The sequence below is a fragment of the Triturus cristatus genome, chromosome 2_2 (assembly GCF_964204655.1).
Source record: "Triturus cristatus chromosome 2_2, aTriCri1.1, whole genome shotgun sequence".
In the NCBI taxonomy this organism is placed as follows: Eukaryota; Metazoa; Chordata; class Amphibia; order Caudata; family Salamandridae; genus Triturus; species Triturus cristatus.
This window is the reverse complement of record NC_140582.1, coordinates 1,114,955,018-1,114,982,895: the sequence shown is the minus strand read 5'-3', so window position 1 is coordinate 1,114,982,895 and position 27,878 is coordinate 1,114,955,018.

The window sequence follows — 27,878 nt, the reverse complement described above, 5'->3', positions numbered from 1 at the left end:
TGTTGCAACAATGTTGATGAGTTGAAGATTTTAGTGCAAAGAAATAAAGACGTGAAGATCTTCCAGATGCGACACGCTTCTCCGATGTTGCTAGAAGACTCGACTCGATGCGTCGCCTACTGCGGCGACATCCCTTTACGCGATGCGACGACAGCGGCCTTGGCGGCGACACTCTTCTCCGACGTTGCGAGACACTTCCGCTCGATGCGATGTTGCAGCGGCGACACCCCTTTACACGATGTGACGACAGCAGCCCCGACGGCGGCTCGTTCTCCGTGGATGCGATGTGCTTTTCTTGATGCGGTGCAATGCGACAACTACGATGGCTGCGATGGCGACACGCTTCTTCCTCGATGCAAGACTCTTCTCTTGATGCGGTGCAATGCGTCAGCTATGATGGCTGCGATGGTGACACGCTTCTTCGGCGTTGCGAGACACTTCTTCGGGGATGCGAGACGCTTCCGCACGATGCGACAACTGCAGCGGCGACACCCTTTACGCGATGCGACGACAACAGCTCCTTGCGACACGCAGTCCTCAGAAGGCCCAACAACAGCAGCAGGCACTTCCAAAGAACTCTAGGGAGCTGGGGGGTGAAGTCTGTTGTTCCTGAGACTTCAGCAGGAGGCAAGCTCTTTCCAAGCCCTTGGAGATCCTTCACAAGTTGAGCAAAAGTACACCCAAAGTTCCTTTCTCCTCTCTTTGGCAGTAGGCAATCCCTGCAGGCCAATCCCCCAGTTTCAGGGATAGTCTCTCCTCAGTTTCTCCTTGGTTCCTCTTCTCAGCAGAGTTTCTTCTTGTTTCCCAAAGTGATCTAAATTCTTGGGATCAGGGTCCCAATACTTATACCCCAAAATCCTTTGTCATCTGAGGGCAGAGAGGCCTTTGCCTTGTTCACACCAGTTCTGGTCACTCCTGGAGCACTTTGTTTACCTGACTCCTTCTTTCCTTTCAGAGTGCAGGGCAGAGACATCAGACATCAGACGCACCACAGGAGGTGGAGCCAGCATTGTGGAGGGAAGGCACAGCCCTATTCAGGTCCCAGGTGCAACTCCTCCCACCCATCTATATGCAGATCTCTCTATTCACCCTGTCTCCTGGTATTCCCTAGCCCTGTCACTCAAAACTCCAGACAGGGAATACACAGCCTAGCAGAGGCAGGTTTGAATGGTTAGACAAGAAAAGGCCTACTTTCTAAAAGTGGCATTTTCAAACACAGAATGTTAAAACCAACTTCACTAAAAGATGTATTTTATCATTCTGAGTTCAGGCATACTAAATTCGAATTTCTACCATGTTCCCTGAGTCAGTTAGGATTATAAGATTTAATAATAAAACTGCCCATTCTGGCCTATGGAGAACAGGTAGCCTTGCAATAGTGATAAACAAAAATGGCTGTAATTCACTATTAGAACATGCCACACACACCAGGGCATGTCCTACCTTATCCTTACAATGCACCCCACCCTTGGGTGTCTGATATGAAGAAAGGGGAAGGTTTAGGGACTGGCAAGTGGGTGCACTTGCCCAGTCAGCATGACAGTATCAGACTGCACGCAGGCTCTGCAATGGCAGACCTTAGATCTTACAGGCTGCTTCTGTGTGTGGCACAACCAGTGCGGCAAAACATTCACCCCCAGTCACAGATCTGGGTTTAATCCATCGTTATTTTGCTCACCACGCCACCCCAGTTCATGGCCATGTCTGAACTGGGGTGGCGTGGTGAGCAAAATAACGATGGATTAAACCCAGATCTGTGACTGGGGGTGAATGTTTTGCCAATGTGCAACATTCCGTCCATCATCTTGTGTGTCTTCCAGGAATAGCCATGTGACCTGCTCTTTAGGGCTGCTAGGGGGCACAAGTTGTATGACCTCTAAGTCCGACCTCAGGAGACTAATATTAAAAGAAGAACTCAGGTTCTGTATTTTTGTCTAAATACTGGATAGCTGGACGCTCTTGATTAATCTGATTCATGCATTCAATCTTGCCACCAGGAAAATACTAGATCATCTGCAATCCACCAGTGTATAAATGCATGTTATATGTTCTCTATACTTCAGCTTTAATTGTAATTTTATTAATTTTAATTAGAGTGCATTTTCAGTAATGAAAAACGAACATGTTCGCCAATATTATGCTTTGCTTTAAAAAAAAAATGCAGCCAAACTGCCTAGCATACTTTCCAGATCTCGAGCTGGACATACCTTTGTAACTAACCCTTTAAATGCATTTAATGTGACCTCAGCCAGGCATTAGCTATATAACCTCACCACCATATTTCAAAGACACCTTGACTCAGATTTACTAACCTTCCATAGCCCATATAACTATGCACATCAACAAAGAATGTGCCATTGCTTATTTACTCAAGAGATGGATGAGTGAAAGGTTCCCCCTATGTCCAGCACAAGTTGACGCCATAGATTTAGCGACAAATTGGATGTAAATGTAATGCCATGGGAGCTCTGGGAGTATGGCAGAGTTCCAACAAACCTGAATTAAGAATACTGGCAATGGACAGGGAAATCAGACAAAGTTGACACCAAATGTGAAGCGGAGTAATGAATTGAGAATGAAAAAATGTTGGGCGGGCGGGCCTAAAATATTGTGAGAGTCAGGTCTCTTAATTGTTTTTGACGCACAGACAGAGAAATGTTTGTGGTTAATATTACTACAATAGTTCACAACTGCAAGGCAACTTAATATCTTTTGATAGATTGATAGATTTTTTTTGCACAATTACTTAAAATCAATACAATTTTTACAAAAAAGATAATACAATTTTTTTTGTCTTTTTATAAACAGAATCATGTGCGACATATCTAAAATTCTGAGTGATCTTCTGTAGGAAGCAAAGATTTTATTGCAGTCATAAATTTCCCACAGTGGGCAGCCAAATGGCCAGAGTCACCCTTCATGCACTCCTCCTGGGCCTCTTGGCATGTTCGTACATTGAGAATGCGCCAGATAGGGAACAGCCAAAAAATTTGCAGCGGACACAGGTTGTTGCAGATACATAGTACGTGAATTAAGGTTCTCCCCATTACCACAGAAGCAGCACTGAGTGGCCGTGCCTTCTTTGTACCTCTGACCACACTTGCATGCTATCAGAGGGATTAGTCCAAATCATAATCATTAAGTGGCATTTCATTGTTGGCTTAAGGGGAATGATAGTGAGGTAGGCTTCCACAGTCATAAAGTTTGATGCCCAGCTGCGGTGGGAGAGGGGTTTTTCATGGCTAGTGCATCATGCCTAGCTGAAAATATCTTTGCTTGTTTGGTTAACAGTTTAGCAGCCACACCTATGGGTAGCATGCTCAACCAAAGTTTATGGGCTTCTAGTGCAGCTAGACAGTGCATTAAAAATGTGTTCCAGGCTGTCCCTGAGTTGTTTATCAGTGTTCAGATTTGGCTTTTTAAAGTATGGTCTCGGGCGTATTTAATTTTCAAGCAGTAAGCTACAAATCTTTCTTTCAGAATCTAAAGTTGAGATGACAGGTTGAATTCCATGCGGATTTGAGCGTGAGAGGTCAAGTTTGGGAGGCAGAACACTCTGTTTTTGAAGAATCCCCAGAGCTCTGGGTCCCAGTTTCTGACACTTCTTCAGCTATACAGTGAGGCATCTGGGCTCTGGGTTAATAAAGGCAAGTGTTGCCTAGTAGAGGTGAAGGGTGACACCCTGGGATGGGTTTGTTGTCTGTACATTCCTACCATGCATAATTCTTTCAAATACTTAGGGATTCACGTGTCCTCTATCCTGGACCTGGCCTGGGACCTTAATTTTCTGGGTCTGTTGGTATGCCTACTGTGTTATTTGTAGACTCTGGGCAACTGTCCCTAATCCATCCCTTGCAAAAGTTTCCACTCCGTGACAGCCAAGATTACACACTTTCTGTCGGTAGGCACAAGGTGGCCTTTCACTCACTGCGCAGATCTCCCTTTGATGGTGACCTGAGTGTGTCATATATTTACCTATATCATCTTTCAGCTCACGCGGTGCAGGTTAACGACTGGTTTACGGGGGTGGGCCGATCCAGCGCATCATGTGGAAATTCATTTGTTGAGTATAGATAGTCTGCTGGATCTTTTGTACAGAGTGCATCTGCCCACCACATTACACTCTTGTGCACAGGTGGCTCTCTCCTCTTGGAGGGCAGCTCTTCAGCTCACTGGTTGGGATCACTGCCTCACTGGGATGACTCCTCTATGGCGGGGGAAGTGGCTTGGTCAGCTTTCAACTGTGGAAGGTTTTGTCCCCTGTGACCAATAAGGATCTCTTACCTGGGAGAGGTGTACCGGGGGGAGGCATTATTTTGTTTCAGCATCTAAAGACTAGGTATACCCTTTCTAGCCACAGTTCTGTTGTTACCTCAACCCACGCCACAACTGGCAGGCTCACAAGCTCTTTATTCACTCGCTATCCAAATTCAGTCCTCTAGAGGCGAAGGTCTTCTTAGGGCATTTGGGAAAAGGGGCAACTTCAGTGATTTTCCACTCTCTGGTCACCTATGACCCTGATGGTCTGAAGGGGGCCTGGCAGAGGTGGGCGAACTAGGTGGGAGAGCGGAATGAAGAGGAATGGAGGGAGGTGTGCATGGCACCTCATAAATTGCCGATTTCATTGCAGTTGCGAATGGTTCAATCTAAGCACTTGCATGTGACATATCTCACACCACGGCGCTTACAGCATTTGTTCCCCGATGCTCACTAAATGTGCCCACTTTGCACACTTCCAGGGACAGTTTCTTTCCACGTGGCCAGGGAATGTCCAGTACTGAGGCTCTCTGGGAGGGTGTGGGTCAAGTGCTTGCTGCTGTCTTGGTCCGCACCCTGGACCTAATGTCCCGCATTGCACTGTTGGGGCTGATGAAGGAGATTGGGGGCCCCAGAGCTGAGCATTTATTTCTGGGGGTGGCCTGCGTACTCACCAAACAGGATGTGGCCTGTGCGTGGAATAAGCCTAAGCCATGACTGTCAGCCGCTGGCATTCAAGGATGGACTGGTGCGCTTACCAGGGAAAACTGATTTATGAGGCCCTCTGTTGTCCTCAAAAGCATGAATGAGTATGGGGAAATGGTGTGGCTATTATGGAGTGTTGATTTGATTCTGTAATGTTTACCATTTCTGGTGATTGGGGCTGTGCATGTGCATCACTCATTCTTCTTGAAATGTGTTACAATGTGTCCTACTGCAAATCTCTTAATAACGTTGGTTATAAAAATAAAATAACTTAGTGAACTAATGTACCAGGGAGGCCTGCATGAAAACAGTCCTGTGCAGTTGCATTATGTGATAACAAGTTGGATATTTTCCCTTTTCACAGATACAGAGCGCATTTAACACTAGATTTCCAGAAGCACAGGTTATAGGGGGGACAGGTTTGTAATTGGTTTCCAAAATAACAATTAGATTCACAAAGACTTACTCACTTGTTCATACAGTCTCCATGATATTGGAGTCTTTGCAAGTCCTTTAAAATCATCTAAGTCAAAGCAATGACCATAGAAAGTACAATTGAATTCAGAAACGAAAAAAGATATTTGTGCATTTTACTGCAAAATTGATACGCCACGAAGTTCTATGTAAAATAGTAACTACTTTTGTTCTGACAATCACATGACATTTGTAGTGTACGTTACAATCCACAGATTTTCTGTCTTCTTTCAGAGTTCAGTGCAGTCTTGGTTGAATATTCAATGCATGTGTTCACTTCCAGTGCTATTTTTAGATACCGTCCGACATTTTTGCTTAACTGCTGTTCTGAACATTTGAAGAGCTGTAGGAGTGCTGTTTTACCATGAATGTCATTTAGGGGTCACTAGGGGTCATATCTGTGCCCCTGGATTGGCCCTTATGACCACTAGCATTGCCTTTGCAATCCCTGGCCTCAGAGGCGACAAATAATCACTGCCAGGGACAAACTGAACATTTGACCTTATGGACCTCTGTTGGGTCTCCACTCTCATTGATTACTCTCAATTCTTTTATCACACTAACAGTGAATAATGTTTCATTAGTCACTACTAGCATATTAAAAAAATTGAGTACAATTAGCTAGAATACGACCTTCCCTAGCAGTTAAGGAAAGTAAAAATAATGATGTTAAGTTTATGTTGTGCGAATGCTTGCTGGTGAGTGTCTGTTATGTGAGAGAGTATGTTTAATTGGAAATATGTGTGTTAGCAATTGGATTTCTGGTTGACAGAGGCGTGCACCCTGTCCAAGCAGTAACTACAATCCTAATCAGGGTAAATTACAAACACACCCTACATTAACGTGTGGTCACCTTCTGGTACCTTTGGCAAAGAGCCTTCCTCTTAGCAGGGTATCCTCAGGTCTAGAAGTGTACTGAGTTGGTAAAGTATAAAGTCCATTTCTTATACCCAGTAGGGTCTTTCAAGTGGGGGAGACTTCAAAGAAGGGCATTGAAGTGCACAGAAGTCCTCCTTTTCTGCCCTGGATCCAGACTCACTACAGAGCTGGGTATGTAGCCTTTGTGTGGGGACAACACACATTCTTTTCATACGTAAGTGTGAGGCTGTGCCCAGCTCCACCTTACCATCCTGCCAAGATAGCCCATTAAGTCACACCTAAGTTCCCTTTGTTAGGGGCTGTTGTGAAGGAGTCTACAAAGCCCAACTATCACCCAACTCAGACAAGTGATGAGAGACAGGCAGTAGGCATTAAATGGCTAGAGTGAGGAAGTGGCATTTTCAGAATTGTAATTTGTAATCCGACTTCACCATAAATTGTGTTTTTAAATTGTGATTCCAGGTGGCCCAGAGATTGTCGGCAGCTAAGCCACCTGCTTGCGGCCACTGCAGGGGTCAGTTCAACTGATGCTGGAGACTGGTGAAGGTCTCCTGTGTGGGGATTCCGAATGGGCCCTCCGTTGTACACATATACAATTGGGGGCATTTCTTTAGTCTGGAGGCTGTTGCGGGGCAAGCCCATGATGGCGCTTAGAGAGCAGGATGGGGTGATAATCCTTGACGGAGGTCCCTGAGTGTTGTTATGGAAACAGGTCGTATGTAGGGACAACTTCCTAAATTACCATAATCTCTGTTGTGGCCTCCAGGTGGTCCAGTAGTCTATGTGTAGAGAACAGGGACACCGGATAGCATATAATAGGAGTGCCTGTGCCGCTCTGTGTGTTTTTGGCATGGCTTCATAATTTCTAAGCCATCAAGGACTTTTGGTGATCTGCTGATGTTGAATGCGTTTTCTTTCTTACATGCTACATGTATGTCTTCTACAGGCTAGAATGACGCATACTATTTCAAAAGCAGCAGGAAATGTACAGTGATGGTATTGTAGTGTAATTCCTATTGTACCCTTCATGCAGGACCTGCGCTTTTTACAGATAACATAAACTGTGGGTCTGGTGGTAGACTGACTCTGTACACCCCCACCGAGTATGTTAACCTATGTTTTGCATTAGGTAGCTCGCAGTGCCACTAGAATCTCCTATCAGAGAGAATCATTTTGGCAACCTCAGAACACAACAAACCCAGATTCCTCAGACTCGTGTAAACAATATGCTACTTTTCACCCAGTCACTCATGCTTGCTTTTCTCGCTCTCAGAGAGATACACAGAATAAACAGTCGGGCATGTTTCCTATATGAATTTATTGTACCGTTGTTCTTCTCATGTAAAACAAATGTGCTGCTACAACTGTAATACAGTAGCAGAGATATAGAACCAGCAGTACAGTGAATAAAAAGGAATAGTTTTGTCTTACCATTTTGCAATAGTCATGAACACATACAGGAATATAAAATGCATTTATACAATAAAGTGCGTACCCCTAAGATGCCTGTCTAGATGTACCTGAGTGTACCTAGCATGTGAGTAGGTGCTAAAGAGCTAATGAGCCTAAGAGCCTAATAGCCTAATAGTCTAGAATCTAAGAGCCAAGAATCCCTCTAGGATTTAGTCGAACCCCCATACCTGAATAGTGAGAGTGTGGGACTTAGTCCAGGACTTGAATTGGACACCCTGTCAGGGATAGTCAGACCACTGTCAGCTGGAGCAATGGCATGCCGGAGCCGCTGCGTCTCTAATCAGTGTGTCGGCCTTGAAGTCTAGGTTCCCTCCTGACTACTGATAGCAAGAGGTGCTGTATTTATACAGTCTATGTGCGTGTGTTACCCATTGTTCAGTATGAGGATGACGTTGGTGATTAAACCTTTGTGTGTAGATAGGAGAGGTGAAGTATGCCCCCTGGAGAGTGTTTTCATAAATTATTCACATGTGCTAAGGATGAAGTCTTAGCAATATCGAACGGGCAGAACCCACCCTCGTCATGGAACTAGGTGAAAGGTTTAGTCCTTAAAAGGCATCAGTAATTATAAGGCGTTCAGTCCCTATTAGGCATTCTGTCCTTATTTGGAGTTATGTCCTTATAAGGCTCGTTCATATGAAATGAAAGGGAGATGATGTAGGGAAAGTGTACGATGTTCCCAGGACTTATATCAGGGTACCGATATGAAATATAACAGTATAAGGTGATGTTTTCATCCTGTTTTCATAACATGTGCAGCTTTTAAGTATTTACTTTAGTGCACTACTTGTGATATTATGACAATTTGCCTAGTTGGCAAAGTGATTTATGATTTACATATTGTTGTGACAATTGCCTAGTTGACAAAGTGATTTATTTATTTGTGATCTAACGTATTTTATATACAATATATGAGATATTTTTATATAACCTGTTGTGGAGTCTCTTTTGTGGTGTGGCTAGTGTGTCACTGGTGTGCTTGTTTGTTGCGCAAAAGCATTACACATTGCCTCTGGGAAAAGCCTGACTATTCTGCCAAGCCACCAAGGGGGTAAGCAGGGGTTATAATGTGTGTGTAACTCCCTTACCCTGACTAGAGTGGCGGGTTTTGCCTGGCTTAGGTACTTACCCTAGCCAACCAGAAAACCCATTTCTAACAACAACATTAAAACATAAGAGAACAATACAAACAATCAAAACAGAATGTAACTTAATAACCAAACTACATCTCAGCAACATCAATTTGCAATTACGTAAAACAAACGTAAAGCAGCACAAAAACAACACACACCACCATCACATTAAAAAACACACAACTAATAGGGCCAAACATTCATGGCACATTTTCTCTGGGGGGGGCGTGCTTTATCAATGGTGATGCCCCAGCTTTGGAAAAAGCTTCCGGATAGCCTGCGCAGGGAAGTCACCTTACTCCATTTCAGGAAAGGTCTCAAGACCTTTCTTTTCCCTCACGTGTTTGGATAAGCCCATCTGAACATGCAAAGCTTTAGTAGGCATGTTAGGCTCCAGGTTCAGGGTTTTGTTTTTAGCGCTTAGAGACGTGCTGGTGATTTGGTGTTATACAAATAGAAATTACCATTCACCAGCACACAGTTTTTTTATACAGCATCAAATCATGCTTACATTAACCACTGCCTTAACTTACCACCAATCACATTAAATATTACAATTAAAATGTTTTGCGATACATCCCTTGTACTGTAAAATACAATTAAGACAAACTGGGACCAGTTAGTTTCAAGTGTTCTGTGAAAACAGACTGCGCTGCTGAATTATGTACTGGATGTTGCTAACCTGCATTGTCAAACCAAATAGGTCTGCTGTTACCAACATATGAAATGCAGCACCATTGACTAGGACCTATACAGCAGAAAAGGTACAAAATTATCATCTTAAAATGGCGCCCCTATATCTCACTGCTTAATAACTACAAGCATAACATACAATCGGGACAACGGGATAATGGCCGGCTGGGGAAACAGAATATTAAGGCCACAAAAAAGGCAGAGTCCGTTGTATTGCGGGATGCTCGTGTTGCGAGTAGAACAGTTTTTTTCTCTGCACAGCGAGCCTTCCATTAGTTACAGTACATTGAGGGTAGGAGGGAGAAGTAGTCAATATGGACACGGCTCTTCTTGGCTAGTGTTTGGAATTGTGGATGTGAGCACATGTTCCCATGTAACTAATAATCAAAAATGAACTAGACAGTCACCCTTGGGTTGGTTTCGTGCCCCAGGCCGTGTTATTCGATGCATGCACTTTATTGTCTTGATGCACTTCTCAATGTCTGCATGCCTCAGGCAGGGTCCTTGGATGTATGCCCTATACAGTGATCCTGCAGCACAAAGTGAAACACTCCTCTGAGTATTACTGAACCACACATGCATGCTGTGTGGAGGAGGAGCAGGATTCCTGAAACTACATACACTTTAAAATGCTCTTTCAAAAGTATCATCAGTTCACAAGTTGCATCCAAATGCTCAATTTAAAGCTGTACAATATTTTTGTGTATTCTTTCTTTAGTATTCACATACCTTAACTGGGAAACAATGTGAGTGCATGCAGATATTTTGCAAAGGAATGAGTATATACAGCACCAATGTTGCCAGTTACCAGCAAGTGACAATGCTGGAGCAGGGTTTTTAATATAAAACCAAATACCTGTTTCATTTTCGTATGTCACTATTAAAAATACTACTGATTAATTAGTAATTACTAAAGATTTGTGGAGTCTTGTCTAACCAACCTTATTAACAGAAGAATTACACGTGGGAATGCAATTGCATGGCTGAAATAATAAGTGAACTAAGTTGGTGAAGCGAATTGACAATATAGATGTTGCTTATGTGATGTTATTATGTTTTGCGCTTATAATAAATCTGCATTAATGGCTTTTGATGTCGCAAATGGCTAGATAAATACATACACATAAGGGTATTAGCAGGGGAATAACACTGTTTAATCATTTCTATGTAGTAATTATGTTTTTGTGTTTTCTTCGCTTAAGTTGACCATTGTGGCCTGCTGTAAAATGGCCACCACCCGCAGCCTGCATTCGAGTAGATGAAAATATGAAAAGAGGCTTTGCGCTGACTGCGACCCTGTCCTCTGATTGAACTGAAAAGCTATGTACATGACGACAAATCTGGGAGTGATGCCAGATGCCCCTGAAAGTGAAGAAAATGTTGCAACTTTAAAACTGACCTGATGAACTTATAATGGTCCCATGGATGAGATACATTTTATCCTGAGGAGACATCCGTAGAAGTAACGAATTAGCTATGGACTTCTAATTTCTATTCAGAATTTGAAACTATCAATACATGAGAAAATGTAATGGTGTAACTTAATGTACCGAGATGACATATTTTCCGCCAATCAAATGTTCTGAAAGTTATGTTTGCAACATTTGGAATGTAAAATTTGGTATAAATATTAGTAGACTAGAGAGGTCTGCGCTGCCACTTCTTCCTGAACCAATGATCAGAGGTCCCTACGCTGACGGAGAGGACGGTGACTCTACATGACGGCTAGGAAACTTTAACTATTTGCTGAGGACCAGTTCTGACTTAGAAAACGACTTTTAGCCAGAATAGGTAAATATGGAAAATAATGATCTTGCATTTAATTTGAATTACTGTGTCGGGTGGTTATTTCTATTGTTAAGTTTTATTGAATATTTAGAGTGTTTAAGTGTATCACCAAATCTATAGCAACTAGTTGATCGCATTGACCTCAGGGTACATGCAGATTGGTTAGGTAAAGAGAAAAGTGTTTCCTTTATACATGGCACGGATAGAGTGGTAAGATGAATGTTGGTGATATGGGCCCCACCAGCGTGTGATGTGTACGTGTGAGTGTGACTGTGAAATCACTCCGTCCGTGGAAGTAGAGGGGATTCGGAAGCACTGATCTGCACCAGTTTCTTGGTAGCAGAATGATGGTTAACTATTGTCTTGATCTGGTGAATTTGCGTGTATATAAGCTTATTGATTATTGACTGATATTGATATATGTACTAACACTATATGTTGGAGTCGTATTGAGTTTTATGTAGTGTGTACGGCTTCTGGGACGTAGGAAGTCGGTGACAGTTCCGTAGTAGGGCAGAGGGAAGCGCTGCTCTCGGAAGAGGCGGGATTGTTGGCCCTGTATGTAGACAGGGGAAACGTGTAACAATTGAAGTTGCGCGTCGCATTGTCTGGATTCGATTCGGTAGCATCGCCGTGTGTTGCCATTAGAGACATATTTTCTGTATGAAAGAAGTGTGTATGATAGTGAACCTGTGAAGTTCTGGTCTTAAGTATCAGTGATCCTTTTGGTATTCCGATAACGCTTATCACTAGAAAGGTAATAGGTATTCTCTGAGCTTGTTAGAAGGACAAGGCAGAGGTAAGCGCTGCTTTGTTAACGTGTGTTATAATTCTGTAGTAGGACAGACTGTTCGCTGTTCTCGGGAAAGACAGGATTCTGTGTGAATGTACTACATTTTCTGGTATGAAAGTGCGTGAATGAGAAGGCATTCTGGTTAATTGTGAAACTCTTAGGAGCATTCCGGAGAAAACAGTTAATAGATGCTTGACAGAAGGGTAGAGTAGAGGGATGTGCTACTTTATCAACGGAAGTAACGATTCCGTAGGGGGGCAGAGGTAAGCGCTGCTCTCGGGAAAGACGGAATTCTCGTGGGAAAGGTCTTTTGCTGTTCTGTGGTTAGCGAAGCAGACAATGGAGATGTTTGTATGTTGTAACTAACAAGACTCGTAGAAGTTGAAACAAAGTCTACCGAGTAGTTTTGTAAAGGAGGGGTAGACGAAAGACAGGAGACGGGAGCAGAAGCTGCTGCAGCGACTGCTGACGTCAGGAAGACCGCACTGTGATTGGACAGTGGGTTAGAACAGTGGAAGCGCTCCAGGATTGGTGCGTTAGTGTGAGTCGCGCTGAGATTCGTGGACTGAGTCAGTGACGTAAACGCTCCAGGATTGGTGCGTTAGTGTGAGTCGCGCTGAGATTCGTGGACTGAGTCAGTGACGTAAACGCTCCGGATTAGTGCGTTAGTGTGAGTCGCGCTGCAATTGGACAGGAGATCGTACAGTTGTAGAAAAGACTAAAGGGATGCGGAAAACAAGAAAATGTATTACCACGCTGGGGAAAAGAAAAAGAAATCCTTGTTTAGTAAGGTTAAGACCTGGTTTGACAAGGATAAGGATATTGTGACTAGGGAAGGACAGTTACTTCCTCCGATAAGAACCCCCGCATCCTTTATGGTTGCAAAATATGGGTATCATACCTGTATTTGGTTAGACAATTGGGCAAAGTACACCAAAGAAGATGGAGTTTTAGCTTTCCAGGAACATGGCTCATTTAATCTGGCCATATTTAGAAACTTACGGGAGAGGATGATGAATCTAGAGCCTCGGCCTAGGCCGACGCAGTTTGAGGCATTGACTGAATGGGAAGATGAAATGCATGAGCAAGAAAAGCAGAGGAGTGGAGGAAACTACCGGTACATGTTCGGGCAAAAGTATGATCGTGAAACTCATCATGATTGGATGAGAAGATGGCGAGATGCCAGTATGACTGAGGGATTATATCCTGTTAGAACTACAGAGGAAACAGAAGGGAGAAAGTGTACAGAGAAAGTACATAATGTGGAAACAAGGAGGTATGGGGCGAATGAGTCTGAAGATGATGTCTTAGATGACATGTTCTACAAAAGACCACCCCTGTATAGACGAGAACCAGAAGTAGGAACACCAGTTACCCCGATGAGAGACACCCTGCGGATTATAAAGACAGAAGTTATGACCCCTGAGTTGAAAGGCAGTAGCTCTTTTGCGGAGAGAGAGAGAGAGAGAGAGAGAAAGGGAAAATAAAATTGAGGATGAAAAGACAAGAGAACTAGCAAGAACCACATTTGAATTGACAAAGAAAATCAGAGAACTGACTAAGAATCTTGAAGCAGTTACAGTGCCTGTCACAATAGGTCCGGTTATGCCTATCTTTGAGAAGCAGAGGACTGGTGAAGGTGGTTTAATAGTTCCACATGTAGGTAACAGATTGGTTGTTCCTCCAGAACAGACAGAAATGAGATCGGGAGAAAATCAGTGAAGATCAGGAGAAAATCAGTGGAGACATACTATATTTGGAGGAGAGATGAATATGCAGACTAACTTGGATTGGAATTCCGGTTGTGTGGAAGGGAACAGAATGACTGGAGGATCGATTTTAGAACCACAAAGAGTGACAGAACCAGTGGGTGCAGAAAAATCTATGGGGATAACTGCTGAAGATTTGAATGATTGGCTGAAAGTTTTGCAGGGGAAAGAAAAGGAATCCCAGGCAATTGATGTAGCTAGACTACGTATAGAATTGGAGGAGCTAATAGCAGGAACAATTCCTACAGAAACGCTGAAAGACCATCAGGATGGGAAAGTACTATTTATGTGCAAGAGCATCTCATGGAGAGCAAAGAACACACATGACAGGTTGAAAGGAATAGCCAGTGAAATGGGAATTGACATGGACAAGGTAAAAGCTTTACAAAAGCCTTACCTAGTGGATTTTACAGATAAGGACATCGAGAATCTGAATAATGCAGGCCGAACAGGGCAGATTAAGGAGATGATTGCATTGTTGCGAAAATGGGGAGATGTGGAGAAATGGAAAGATAGATGGTATAGAAAATGAGAAGATGCAGCAGATAGAACTTACTCAACATTCCCTATGAGAGAAAAAGAGAAAACAGTGGCAGCTTATCCAATGAGGGAGATTACAGGAGGAGGGTATGTACATGTCCCAAGGACCAGACAAGATATTTTGTCATTTACAAATGATTTCCCTCGACTGAGAGAGAAGCCCGTCGAGTGTTATAGACAGGTTGACAGATTTGTGAAATTGTCAAAAGTGCTGTGGATTGACCTGAATAGTCTGTTTGATATAATTGTACCAGCAGACTTGTGGGCAGAATGTAAGATAGTCATAGACTGGCCCACTAAAGAATATCCGAGAGATCCCAAGACAGCAGCTCCAGACCCGGAGGTAATGAAAAAGTATGAGCAGATTATGGTTTTCCTGAAAAATAAGGTACCTCCCAAAGAAACAGACTGGGTTAAGATAGATCGAACACACCAAGAAGCGAAAGAATCAGTCCATGCGTACTATGAAAGACTAATACTAGCTTTCAAACAGTTCAGTGGAGATGAACATCTGGGTGACAAGGATCTGAGCCATTTTGTATACAGATTTGTGTATGGCTTGCTACCTGAAATCAGTGAAATGATAAGGCAGCATACCGTAGACTAGCAGAGCAAAAAGATTGATGAGATCCTGAGACATGCAAAATACTTCAGTGATGAGATTGAGGCAAAGCAAAGAAAACTGAAAGAAAAGGCAATGTGGGCACAGGTGAAAGTTGCAGAAAGACAGGAAGCACAGTTAGTTGAACAAGCAAATAATCCAGGAAATAATCCCAGATTTGGCCCAGGAAAAGGGAAAGGCAATATTGAGGAAGCAAAGAAAAGGTTTCCGTGCCACAACTGCGGAAAATTAGGGCACTGGAAATCCGAGTGTAAGAATCCACCATCTGCTAATAATGACAATCCATCATTGAATTCACAGGTGCAGAGTGAGGGGTGTGGTCAGCAGCAGCAACAGCAGAAGGCTGTTAAGCAGCAGAATCAGGTGCCAAAACCGCCCTTGCCGCAAAACAGAGGATCCCAGAAGTACAGCCAGGATTCGGGATTCTACAATGAAGAACAGGTAAACAAGCCAAAACGTGCAAGTGCTGTGTCACAATATTGGCTAAGGAATGAGGGAAGTGATTCTGAGGGAGACTTCTGACGGTGCCGAAGAGAGGAGGAAGAGTGTGTACTTGGCGCAACTCTAGAAATAGACCAGGCAGGACCTTTTGTAGATGGAAAAATCAATGGTGAAAGTTTTACTTTTCTAGTTGACACAGGAGCTACAAGATCGACTGTCAGGTCAGCTGATATAAAGAATCTTCCTCTCTCGAATGAAGCAATCCAAGTGGTTGGTGTATCCAACACACAGATAAAAACTCACCTTACTGAACCAGTAAGGGTTAGAACAGGGAAATTCTCAGACATGCACCGGTTCGTGGTGTGTGACACCAGTCCTGTGAACTTGTTAGGTAGGGATTTGCTGTGCAAGATGAATTGCACTATTTTTTGTACCCCAGATGGAATAGCCTTTGAGACACCAGATGAGGATGTCCTATACAGAATGACCCTAGATAATAGGGAAAGTGAGGCTATTGGAACATATGCTGTGTTCAATCCGGACGAATTACCCCCAGAATTAAAACAGACAGTAAAAGCAATAGTTTGGGATTTTACTGGAGAAGATGTGGGCCTGATGAGAAATGTAGATCCAGTAAAAATTACTGTAAAGGATGGAATAGTTTACCCTAACATCCCACAATACAGACTGACACCTGAAATAATTGAAGGAATAACACCTATAATTGAGAAAATGATCCAGCAGGGGGTGTTAAGAGAGATATTGAGCAGCCCATGTAATTCACCTATAATGGGACTGAAGAAACCCAATGGGAAGTTCAGAATAGTACAGGATTTGAGAAAAATCAACAAGATTGTTGTGTCATGCTGTCCCATTGTGCCAAATCCATCAGTGATTTTGTATCAGATTCCACATGATGCAGAATGGTACACAGTAATTGATTTGTGCCATGCATTCTTTTCAATCCCGTTGCATCATGACAGCCAGCCGATTTTTGCATTTCGGTTTGGAGAGCGAATTTTGGCATGGTGCCGAATTCCACAGGGGTATACAGAGAGCCCTTCGATATTTAATCAATTGCTGAAGAAATCTCTGGAGAGTTTAACAATGCCTGAAAATTCAGTTTTGGTCCAGTACACGTGAAGCTTGTGAAGTAGACACCATTGCTTTACTGAATCACTTAGCAGATGGAGGATTAAAAGTATCTCCAGCAAAATTGCAATTCTGCAAGAGAGAAGTCCAGTATCTAGTACATAATATTGAGAAAGGCCTGAGGAAAGTGACCATTGACAGGATCAAAATCATCAGAGGGATGAGAGCCCCAATGACACAAAGAGAAGTAAGAATGTTTCTGAGAATGGTTGGTTATTGTCGTCAGTGGATAAGTAACTTTTCTTTAATTGCCAAGCCACTGATAAAATTGACTAAAAGTGTGGTGAAAGACCCATTGGAATTAAACCCAGAAGATATGGCAGCATTCAAAGAATTAAAGAACAGGTTATGTAAAGCTCCTGCAATAGGAATGCCAGATTACGAAAAAGAATTTGAGCTGTACTGCAGTGAGAGGAATGGATGTGCACTTTCAGTGTTAATCCAGAAACATGGACGTCTGAGGAGGCCAATTGCGTACTTCTCATCAACACTTGACCCAGTAGCTGTGGGTTTGCCAGGTTGTCTGAAAGCAGTAGCTGCCACATGCAGAAGTCTGGAACGAAGTGAGGGCATTATAATGGGATATCCTGTACGGGTATTCGTACCTCATGATGTGGCAATCCTTTTAACAAGGAGCCGGACACAGTTTATGTCTCATAGTCGGCTGACTAAATATGAGAAAGTTATTCTTGGTGCATCAAATGTGAGTCTTGAGAGATGTGTGAATGTGAATCCAGCAACGCTGTTGCCAGATGCTGAAAGTGTGGGAGTAAGAGATGAAGTTGATCATGATTGCCTGGATGTGCTTGATTACTGTACAAAACCAAGACCAGACATAAGAGATCTGCCACTGCCTGAGAGTGATCATGTGTTGTTTGTGGATGGATCTTGTCTGAGAACTGCTGAAGGAATGCTGAGTGCTGCATATGCTGTGTGTACAGTTTCAGGAGTTGTGGAAGCATCACCTTTGAAAGGAGTTAAATCCGCTCAAGTGGCAGAATTGGTAGCACTAACGAAAGCATGCAAGATTGGAAGGAATGTAAGAGTGACTGTAATGACTGACAGCCAGTATGGCTTCGGAGTTGTCCATGATTTTGGCCAGTTATGGCTACAAAGAGGTTTCCTGACCTCAAGTGGAACTCCCATAAAGAATGCTGAAGTGGTTGGAAAATTGCTTGAGACGATACAGCTGCCTAAAGAACTAGCAGTTGTTAAATGTGTTGCTCATAGTCAAGGTGATGATTTCGTCACCCTTGGGAACAAATTTGCCAATGACATAGCACAGTATTGTGCAAGGAATAATCCTTCCATTAACCGGAGTAAGGAAAAGGAAATGTCTTCTTGTTCCTTAATGTTTACTAATGTGGTGGGAACATGGGAGGAAGTGAAGCAGTTGCAGGATGAGGCAGGAGATGAGTAAATGAAAGATTGGGTGAAAGCAGGTTGTGCACCAAGGGAGAAAGACCATGTGTGGGTCTATAGGGATGGAAGACCAGTCATGCCCAATAGCATGTTGTCAACAATGGCACGGATGTATCATGGCCAGGGACACCTGGGGAGGGATGCTATGATAAGGGCCTTTAAGCAAACCTGGTACAATGCAAAATTCAGGCTGATAGCAGAGAGTCTCTGTCAGAGATGCCTGATATGTCAGCAATTCAACCCTGGAAAGAAAACAGTGGTGAGCCTATGTACAATAGGCAGAGAGGGAGGACCCTTCACCAGAATGCAGGTGGACTTCATCGAAATGCCCCAAGTCAATAGATTAAGGTATGTGCTGGTGGTAGTCTGTTTGTTCTCTAGGTGGGCGGAAGCATATCCAACAAGAAGAAATGATGGGATAACAGTGGCCAAGCTGCTGTTAAGAGAATTCATCCCAAGGTATGGGTTCCCAGTGACAATTGAATCAGACAGAGGAGGACACTTTTATAATGAAATCATGGGTTTAATCTGTGAAGCATTAAGTATACAGCAGAAGCTACATTGTGCTTACCGACCAGAGGCTTCTGGTGTGGTTGAACAAATGAATGGTACCATCAAAAACAGAATTGGCAAAATGTGCCTGGCCACAGGAATGAAATGGCCTGATGTCTTGCCTCTAGTCCTGATGACAATTAGGTCTACTCCAGACAAAACAACAGGTTTGAGTCCACATGAAATCATCATGGGACGTGCTATGAGACATGCGTTTGTACCAGTCAACAAGCTGATGACTATAACTGATGACATGATTTTGGATTACTGTAAAGGCCTGGCTGACGCAGTCCATTCTGTGTTTCACCAGGTTGGAGAAGACGCCACCACACTTGAAAAGAAACCAGCCCATGATCTGTAGCCCAGGGGACTGGGTAAGAATAAAAGTCCACAGAAGAAGAAACTGCTTGGTTCCAAGGTGGGGAAGGCCAAGACAAGTCGTTCTGACTACAACGACTGCTGTGAAGTGTGCTGGAGTGAAAAATTGGATACATGCAAGTCACACTCTGAGAGTTCCAAATCCAAGTGATGGTACTGGGAAAGAATACTTTGAGGAATCAGATTCCAGTGATGATGCAGACAGTGAGGCAGTAAAAAGAAAAAAGAATCCTGAAAGGGGGGAAAGTGAGTCAGGAGATTATTTTTTCCCACCAGAAGAAATTCTGAAAAGAACATTGCAAACTTCAGAGACGAGTCAAGATTCTGAAGAAGTGCCTGAAGTCCTAACTAACAGTGAAGAACACAAAAAGAAAGAAAGAAAAGAAAAGAACATTCCCACAGAGGTAACACCTGAATCAAATGAAAGAATTGGAAAAGTTCCACCTGAGATAATTCTTGAAGAGGAAGGGACAGAAAAAGAAAGAGAGGGACAGATTGCGGAAAAACCCCGAGGAGATGTAGGGAACATCGACAACAAGCTAGGTGAAGGGACAAGTAGACAGCAAGAAGATTGCGTGTCGGAGACCCGAGGAGGGACAGAGCTAGGGAAATCTCAATCGGTGGAAAAAGAGACTGTTGGAGAAAAGAAAGTTGTTGAAGAAGGGAAAATTGTTGATGAACAAGAGGCAACTGAGACAGAATCTGATGAAAGTGAGAATGAGATACATGAAGGTCGAGTTCTAAGGAAAAGAACTTGAGTTGGAGTGAGAAACTGTACAGAGGGAAAACAAAAAACAAATGCTAAAGGAGATCTTTGGCCCAATAAGATAAAGAGACTGAGATATCGACTGACACGAGTTAACTCTTCAAAGGCTGAACAGGTGAACGAAGTGTCAAGTCAAAATCAAACGAAAGGAGAGGAAACAAAGAGATCTGAAGAAACTAAAAGAATCAGAAAACCAAACCAGAAGTATAAGTCACCAGAATGGACGTATGTGGCACTGCCTGAACAGGGAGAAGAGGCAGATAGTCAAGGAAATCCAGAGGAGACTTTGCTGAAAGTGGTTGAAGAAGAAGAAGCAGTTGGAATCCTGAGAGTTATCTTGTCTGATATTGGAGAAGAAACGGATGTTCAGGATCTAATACAGTTTGATGATGATGAGGAAAGAGTGAAGAATGATGAAAACCCAAATTGAGTAAATTCAAAGAGGTCACTTGAAGAAGAAAGTGAAGAAGTAAATTAAGAACTAACAGATTGTAATAATCTAGTGGGTACTTGCTGCCCTAAAAGTTCGGTAGTGGAGTAGAAGAGGCTAAGTCAAAAGACACGGTCAAAGTAACAAGATGGCTAACACTGAGAATAATCAAAGTAGATGTACCTTCATGAAAAGATGGTGCAAAATGTGCTGCTGCTGTACAGGATTATTAATGCTACTTTGGAGCGTGCTTGCTCTATTGATCTCTTTTAGAGTTACACTAGACACTTTAGAAAACATGACTAACATAGGGAAGAGTTCACAAAAAGTAGTTCCAACTAGAACTAGCAATGTACATATACATAAGGATAGGTCTATTAATGATTTTTCTAGCAATGTATTTTCCAAATTATTGTATGAATACGTGAAGACAATGGATGTAAGGGATTGCTATGTCTGCATGCAATTACCTGCATCTGTTTCAGAAGGAGTGACTTATCATCACCTTCCGGCTACGTATGGAATTTCATGTAGTGTGTTGATTAGTATATTTTATCAATTAGGGAAATTAGATTATAACATGTCTAATATAGATAATATTCTTGGGCAATTGCCTATGAATAAAGAACTGAATCCTGCTAAAGAAGCTAACACTTTAGGTGAGATTTTTTATTGAAATTAGAGAGTTGACATTAGAATATGTTTTTAGAAACAATTTAACCTGCAGTTTGAAGGAAGAAGAGAAAACTTTCCTAGACATGGTTGAGAGAAGAAGGTTGAACATGCATAAGAAAGCAGAAGGACATAAGATGAGTGAAACAATGTGGGATATTGAGAAGGAAAAGGAGTTGAAAAATGAAGCCAGTCCAACTATGGCTATAGATGCACCACAGAAAGGCAAACTATGTATTACCAGAAGGAAATCCCAGTATGATTATTATTTCATAGGGACTAGTGAGTGCCATGATACATACTTTATTGCAACTGGATGGGGATTTAGACGTGGAGAAGATCCAGTTTTTCCGGGAGTGTATTATATTTGTGGGAACAAGGCTTATTACAGGTTGCCTGACCATTGGTATGGCACATGTAATGTTGGCCTGGTCTTTCCAAAGATTTTTCACATGGATAGAGTAGAAAATGTTGAACAAACTAATCCATTAACACGCTATAGAAGAGAAACATGGACAGAAATAGTAGGAGATATTTTTGGAGCTTTAATACCAGCAGTGGGAATTTCATTAAATGCAAATGGCATTCGGAAGCTGTCAACAGTGGTGGATCGCTTGTCAACAAGCACCGCTGGAGGCTTTCTTTTGGTAAATACTGAAATGGTTGCTTTACGCGCTATGGCGATGCAAAATTGACTTGCCCTTGACATTCTATTGGCAAAAGAGGGTGGAGTCTATGGAATGTTGAAAGTTCAACATTGTTGCACTTACATTCCTGGCGAAAGCAAAGATCTAAAGGTCTATATCAAAAATATTACTGATTTGCATAAAGAATTAGTACCACTGGAAGCTGAAAGTATCTGGACTAAAATGGCTAATAAGATGATTGCTATTAAGAATATTATAGCTAAAATAGGTAGTACCATATTTGGTAAGGTATTATTTCCATTAACGTGTGTAATTGTTGCATTATTAATGCTTAGATTAGGGTGTATGTGTTGCAGATACAGAAGAAATTAAAAGAAAATTACACGAGAAAATGTTAAAAAGAGACAAAAGAAACCAGAACGAGATCCACAAGAAATAGAATTAGAAGAATTGAGGGAAAGTATGTATATAGAAACAAAAAGAGAAGATGATAAAGAAACAAGAGTTTAAAAACATGAACAAGAAGACATTTTGAATTTCTTCTAAAAGGGGAAATTAAATTGATTTTTGGGGTTTTGATTTTGTGGTGATAAAATATCACCAAAGGGGGGATTGCTGGAGCAGGGTTTTTAATATAAAACCAAATACCTGTTTCATTTTCGTATGTCACTATTAAAAATACTACTGATTAATTAGTAATTACTAAAGATTTGTCGAGTCTTGTCTAACCACCCTTATTAACAGAAGAATTACACGTGGGAATGCAATTGCATGGCTAAAATAATAAGTGAACTAAGTTGGTGAAGCGAATTGACAATATAGATGTTGCTTATGTGATGTTATTATGTTTTGCTCTTATAATAAATCTGCATTAATGGCTTTTGATGTCGCAAATGGCTAGATAAATACATACACATAAGGGTATTAGCAGGGGAATAACACTGTATAATCATTTCTATGTAGTAATTATGTTTTTGTGTTTTCTTCGCTTAAGTTGACCATTGTGGCCTGCTGTAAAATGGCCACCACCCACAGCCTGCATTCGAGTAGATGAAAATATGAAAAGAGGCTTTGCGCTGACTGCGACCCTGTCCTCTGATTGAACTGAAAAGCCATGTACATGACGACAAATCTGGGAGTGATGCCAGATGCCCCTGAAAGTGAAGAAAATGTTGCAACTTTAAAACTGACCTGATGACCATGGATGAGATACATTTTATCCTGAGGAGACATCCGTAAAAGTAACGAATTAGCTATGGACTTCTAATTTCTATTCAGAATTTGAAACTATCAATACATGAGAAAATTTAATGGTGTAACTTAATGTACCGAGATGACATATTTTCCGCCAATCAAATGTTCTGAAAGTTATGTTTGCAACATTTGGAATGTAAAATTTGGTATAAATAGTAGTAGACTAGAGAGGTCTGCGCTGCCACTTCTTCCTGAACCAATGATCAGAGGTCCCTACGCTGACGGAGAGGACGGTGACTCTACATGACGGCTAGGAAACTTTAGCTATTTGCTGAGGACCAGTTCTGACTTAGAAAACGACTTTTAGCCAGAATAGGTAAATATGGAAAATAATGATCTTGCATTTAATTGGCTTTTCTTACAAATTGATTTAGATAAACAATATTCTGTTTGAATTACTGTGTCGGGTGGTTATTTCTATTGTTAAGTTTTATTGAATATTTAGAGTGTTTAAGTGTATCACCAAATCTATAGCAACTAGTTGATCGCATTGACCTCAGGGTACATGCAGATTGGTTAGGAAAAGAGAAAAGTGTTTCCCTTATACACGGCACGGATAGAGTGGTAGGATGAATGTTGGTGATATGGGCCCCACCAGTGTGTGATGTGTGCGTGTGTGTGACTGTGAAATCACTCCGTCCGTTGAAGTAGAGGGGATTCGGAAGCACTGATCTGCACCAACAACAAACACACACATCTGTAGAGAGTGGCATAGAACACACCGCCTATCCCTCCAGGCCATCACCAGTGTGGACCTTCATTCAAATGAGACTATCAGAAGCTTTTCCTGAAACTACAGTTATATTTGTTATATTTTAATATATGATAATTTAATGTAAGTAGCAACGTTAATCATTGCAAAATAACGCCTCCTAATGTCTCCGAAAGTGGCTCCAAACATTTATTTTTTCAAAGGGCCTTTTTGGATAGCCATTGCTACAGCAAAAGGCATTAAGGTGAAATAAAGGTATAGGCAGGTAAGGGGCCAAAAAGAGAATAACACTTTCCAGGAGCAATGGCTGGGAAAGATTTACCCAAACAAGCTACTGTCCTAACAGGGCAGATCACAGTCTCTCTCTGTAGATATTGGCAAAGCTGGTATTGGCAGACTGTTAAAGTTTCTGTACTCAGACCTACAAAGTATTGTTATTGAAAAAAACAATTGCTATAGGGCCTTTGAAGCTTGACACATCTCATGAGAGGTGAGAAACTTATCTGAGGGAAGCTACACAGATTGTGGAAAGGCCCTTCTTACGGGAGAGCATAGCTGTAGAGATTTATTTAGTGCACTGCCACTTTTACAGAATAAAATCAGTGAGAGCGGCTGAAATTGTGTTATTAAAGAGTGATTTAACTCACTTAACGTAGTGATCTGCTAAACATAAGGTAAAGATATTTGGCGTGGAGTATGTGAATGTGTAATTAGACACAATATTCTGGCCTACAAACTCGAAAGAGAAAACATATTTGTTATGCATGGATAGTGAAACACAAACAGCTATTCAACCTTGAAAATTCATGTGGTTGTCATTTTGACCCAACAAGGGACCCAGCAGGCTGTAGCTTCTTGATACTGTAAACAAGAGGGAAGTAAGCTATATTCCTTGAGATGACTGATGAAAACTAACCCCGGGCGTAGCACTACGCTTCGCCCACGTAGTGTACGTAGCGCTGCCTGCTTCGCACTTTCCGAAGTAGGCGAAGCAGGGCAGCGCTACTCACACGCCGAGGGCGAAGCGTAGCTGCTTGCCACCCGCCACCCACCTCCCGCCTGCCCTCCTTTTAATAATATAAGCAATGAAAAATAAATTAAAGTAAGTCGACTTACCCGTAAGCGCGGCGTCTCCGGGGCTCCCTCTTTCTGTTTCTAATTTCTTCTGGCAAATGCGCATGCGCGGACACCCGCGCATGCGCATTTCTCGCGAAAAATCCGCATGCGCGGGCGTCCGCGCATGCGCATTTGTCAGAAGAAATTAGAAACGAAGAAGAGGGAGCCCCGGAGACGCCGCGCTTACGGTAAGTCGCTTTACTTTAATTTATTTTATATTGCTGATATTATTTAAAAGAAGGGCGGGCGGGAGGTGGGTGGCACGTAGTGGGGCTACGCGAAGCGCGTAGTGTGCGTAGATTTGGGCACACTACGTGCTGCTTCACGTAGCCCCACTACGCCCACTACGCCCACCCTTAATGAAAACACGAAGTGACCAGCAACAGCACCGAAAACTGGAATTAATCCCTCATCAACTGCTTGCATTGTATGAAAGTGTGTGCCTCTTCAAGGCGGTGCAATGTAACTATAGTCTTGAAATACCGACAAGGTCATTTTGCATTGCAATGTTTTTTATGCAGCACAAACAGAGGACAATGATTGTACCTCACTGGATACAAGCACATGCAACAGACGCCATGCGACTTACAGTGTTAACATTATGGGTAAAAATGACATTAATGTTTGGTCAAAAGAATCTTGTGAAAAGACAAGTGCAGCTTTATGACTCTAGCACCTTCTTCCCAATTCCTTGTGCACTTTTGTTCATGCCCGACATTAGCATCACTCAGTTTGGACGAATAACGGAAAACTTTCACCACTTTTAAGGGTTATCCAGGTCTTTTGTAATGATACTCCTTGTACAGCCCTTGGGCCTTCCTATTATTATTTCTTTCAATTTCGGCTGATCAATTCATTTGTATAGGTTTGTGGCACCCAGTTTTGATTTATCGGCACTTTCACATTCCTAACAGTCCCTCACCACTTGTTCCACGTCAACATCCTTGCCAGGCCACCAACAACCATGCTTGCCTTTTTTGCTGTTTACAATCCCTATCTGTCACTTGTAGCTCAAATATATTACTCCTTCGATGGTACCACCCTCGTTCCTAGAAATAATTTCTCACCCAAAGCAAACAGTTCATCTCCTGTTTCCTAGAAACAACGATACTCCACATTTAAGTCTTTTTGTTCAGGACACCATCTCATCACAAATATATTTACTTCTTTCAGCACTTCATATTTTTCATCAGCTTAATTCCATTCTTCCCTAGTTATGGCATCCATCCCTTCCGCTCCTGTCAAGCCACACGTATCTCTTTCCAGTTGTCATTTGGTGCCTCTTTAGGAGCCAAAGACAATCACCTCAAACAGTCTGCTACCTTATTATTCAACCCCGGAACTTACTGTATCCTGTATATTTAGTAAATAAGGCTTCAATGATAAACGTGCATTCCTTGAGGTCACAGACAACAAACCATCAGCATGCAACACATTTATGATTACAACTATTAAAGTTACAACGCCTCCTAAAAAGTGCCTCAAATGCCCAAGACCCCACACTGCCACAAATCTCCCTATGGTATCTTCTATTATCCCCTCTTCACTTTAGATGTACAATGGAACTTTCTGAATGAAGGCTCTTTCGAATTTTCTGAGATGTCTCCAATAAAACATTTGCTCACCTTGTACAGTCTACTGTGATACTTCCATCTTTTTTGTCTGACAGTCTTCTTCTCTAGCACGGATAATGCTACAGTTACTTCCTTCCCTCTTCAATCTCATTGGAACAAAACCAAGCCAATCCCTTTGCAGCTTCCATCAGTGCCTGTAACGCATTTGCTTAACAAATGGGAAGTCAAGTGAACTAAAAAAACAAGTCGATTCAGAGATTAACCCCAATAAACCAAGCACACAAAACACACTCTTATATACACATATAAAATAAATAAATACATTCATAATGTCAAACGTTAAGACGGTGCTACGAAAATAATCTGCCATTTCGTTTTTTTATATACTGAAGTTTTCTTATTGGAGAAATCTTTTAAAGACATTACATTTCTGTACATTAGAAGCAAATAGCAAACAAGTCATGCCTATATCAGTATGACTCTATGGCCTCCCTGCAGCACCCGTGACTGCAAAAGAAATGAGGGGTGACCCGCTTGGCCCCCTGCTGCCTTAGGGACCACCACCTCCCCAGGGCAGTAAATGTAAATTAGGGGTGGGGAGCCACATGGCTTCCCCACTGCCCCGCGGACCACCACCTTCCCGCAGCACATACAGAATAATTAAGGGAGTCCCTTGTGCACCCCTTGCCCCAGGGACCATTACCACTCTGGGGCTACATGAAAAAAACTAATGGGCCAATGAGGCACCACATATTACATCACTCATGGCATGGTCAATGACATCACTGATGGCATCTCTTATGATATCTCTGATGACACCATCCATGAAATCACCAATGCTTCTACTCACACCCCCATATAACCTTTCATACACCCACTCCCACTCCCACACAACCATTCACAAGCTCATTCACAGACCTATACCAGTACTTACACACTCACTCACTGATTCCTAGATCTACACAAACATCCCCTCACTCACCCATAGAGCCTCTCATACACCCAATCACTAATACAGGCACTGAGATATCCATTCATACAATGATTCAGCCTCTCACACACTGAGTCAGCCACCCATAGAGCTTCTCACAAACTTACTCACTCACCCATATAGTCAATAACACAGTCCCTTACTCACCCATAAAGTTACACACATACCCAGTCACCTACACATTCACCTATACAGTCACTGACCCAAGCCTACAATCACTCACTCACCCATACAGTCCCTCATATACCCCATCACTCACCTATACTGCTTTTCCCATACCCAGTCACTCACCCATATACCACTGACACATCCAATCACTCACACAACCACACACATACTCACTCATCCATTCAGCCCCTCAGACAATCACTAACTCACACGACCACTGCCTCACCCACTCACTCATTCATACAGGCAGTCACTCAGCCCCTCACCCACCCACACAGACATTCAGACATCCACACAGGTACTCAGACAACCAATCAATCACATACCCACTCACACACCCATAAAGCCACTTAGACACATTACTGACAGACTGATACAACCATTCACACAACTAGTCAATCACCCAAACATTCAGTGTATCTAATCACTCACTTATGCAGTCAGCCAAGCACCAACATTTTATAAATTGTAACAATA